The following is a 2,687-nucleotide window of genomic DNA, read 5'->3' on the forward strand; positions in this document are numbered from 1 at the left end:
AGCCACCACTGTTTCGCTGTTTTGGCCTTTCGTGGGCTATTGTTTTGCTGGCACCTTAATTCCCTCTTGTCTTTTCTTATAACTGCAACCAGGACGGTCGCGGGGTAGCAATGACGGAAAGCGCGGCGGGATCCGTGGAGAGGCCCGCGAACAACAACACAACGGGAGAGGACGGACATGACCAACGAAGGACAGAACGAATACAACATGATCGAACAACGGAGTCACAAGAAAACCTAACAACGACGTCCATGCGTACACAGAACAAGAAAGTAAGTAAGCTGTCTAAAACGAGGCGATGTGTCCACAGACGTACGCGAGATTAGACTGGCTGGCTGAGAGTTTTTTTTCTTTATTGCCATTTTAAACACGGGCTGTCAGCAGCACAGTACGCCGCTCTTCAGCCTTGAGTTTGACAATAAGCAGTACATAGAGGTGGCACAGAGAATACAATCAAAACGGCGGGCAAAAAATGTAGACACTAAAAAACAAAAAAAACATGGAGCCGTTCACTAACACTAGTTGACACGGCGCACATAACATGGATGATGGCGACGGCACACGTGAACGGTGGTGGCGTGACGGCGAACAAACACTAAACACAAACGAAGGCACACACACGAGACACTGATGGCGATGATCTCCGGCGCGCAAATGTTCACTGTGCGTGTGCGAGTCCGGGGACCTGCCAAGAGAGGAGGAGCAGGAGAGAGAGGGGAGCGCAGAGATGCCATGGGCAGGGGAGAGAGGGGGAGGGAGGAAGGGGGAGGGGAAGCCCGGGGGAAGAGGGGTGGACGGGGGAAAAGGAAAGAGAAGGGAGGGAGGGTGCCTAGAGGAAAAGACACAGGAAGTGGGGGGGGAGGATCAAAGTTGATAGGAGGGGTAGATGGAGGGGAGGAGGACATCATCAGGGAGGGGGAGCTGGCGGAAGCCACCTTGGGAGAGGGTAAGGAGGGTGGAGAGATTGAGACCGGGACGTGGGAATACAGGTGCGGCAGCGGGTGGGGGTGGGAGAGGATGGGTAAGACAAGCAGGTGTGGAGGATCGATTTTGCGGGAGGTGTACAGGATCCGTATCCTATCAAGGAAAAGTAGGAGGTGGGGGAAGGGGATGAGATCGTACAGGATCCGCGTGGGGGAGGGGAGACGGATGCGACAAGCTAGGCGGAGAGCATGGCGTTCGAGGATTTGGAGGGATTTATAAAAGGTAGGGGGGGGGGGGCGGAGATCCAGGCCGGATGGGCGTAACAAAGGATGGGGCGGATGAGGGATTTATAGGTGTGGAGGATGGCGGAGGGGTCCAGACCCCACTTACGGCCAGAAAGGAGCTTGAGGAGATGGAGTCGGGAGCGTGCCTTGGCTTGGACTGGCTGAGCGAGAGGCAGGCGCTTAAGTAGTCTATTGGGGGCGACGCTATTGGCCTCTGGGACCACGTGTTCCACTGTGGCACCCTCACACTAAAAGCGGGCCAGGAGGCGCGCGCCGCCACAGCTTACGGCACGATGGTGCAGAGACCAGTAGGGGTCTTAGACGCCCATGACGTCTGGCGGGGATTCAAATTCCGCGGCGCGCGGTACCATATCTTTTCTTTGCAGGGATGTTTACTCTTCTTTACAGTCTCTTGTCGTGTTTTTGCTAATCGGTGTATTCAGGTGGGCACTGCAGAAATTTTCTTTGCTTTTCTACTAACTTTTCGTGCTTGCCTTGTCTGTTTATTGTGTTTGTCTCTTCCAACATGCCCATCCCATGTACACCACCCCCTGCTTAGGCACCACAGCTGCAAGTGTTAGTTGCAACGCAGCTAATGCAGAGGTTTCAGTTTCAGAGCCAGCAAATATCCTCACTGCTAAACACGGCACAGCAGCTCCGGCGACCCAGATTACTAATGCAGCACGAGTAACACCAACAGTAGTTGTAAGTGCAATACCGCCTTTTCGCTAGTTTCATGAACAAGGAGAGGAATGGCTCAAGTGGTTGCAACAGTTTGAGGCCCACGTATTTGCTCATAACGTACCAGTTACTGTGAAATTGCCTTGTTTATTGTCCACGGTAGGAAGTGCAGTGTTTTGCCTCATTCAAAAACTCTTTCCTTGCGCCACTCCGAGTGAACTTTCGTATTATCAGGTTGTGGATTCATCAACTAACTATTATTACCAACAAGTGAACGTGGTAGCAGCTACGAACCAATTCTTTAATTGAAAGAAATGTTCGGAACAAACTTATCGCGAGTGGGTAGCACACTTGCAGGGTATGATGAGGAAATTGACATTCACATGTGCCTGTGGAGCCTTATATTCAGATGTTATGTTGCGTAATGTGTTTGTGTACAATGTAACTGACGTCAAACTCAGAGAACAGGTATTGAAAACAGTCCGATCCATCATTTTGGCCGGCCGCGGTGGCCGTGCGGTTCTAGGCGCTGCAGTCCGGAACCGCGCGACTGCTACGGTCGCAGGTTCGAATCCTGCCTTGGGCATGGATGTGTGTGATGTCCTTAGGTTAGTTAGGTTTAAGTAGTTCTAAGTTCTAGGGGACTGATGACCTAAGATGCTAAGTCCCATAGTGCTCAGAGACATTTGAACCATTTTGAACCATCATTTCGGCAAGTTGTGCAAATACTAGATCAGTACGATTCAGGTGCCCTGTCGGCCGATAAATTTGAGCAGCCAGCAGTTAATTGGGTTGGGT

The sequence above is a fragment of the Schistocerca nitens genome, chromosome 2 (genome assembly GCF_023898315.1).
Source record: "Schistocerca nitens isolate TAMUIC-IGC-003100 chromosome 2, iqSchNite1.1, whole genome shotgun sequence".
NCBI classification, from domain to species: domain Eukaryota; kingdom Metazoa; phylum Arthropoda; class Insecta; order Orthoptera; family Acrididae; genus Schistocerca; species Schistocerca nitens.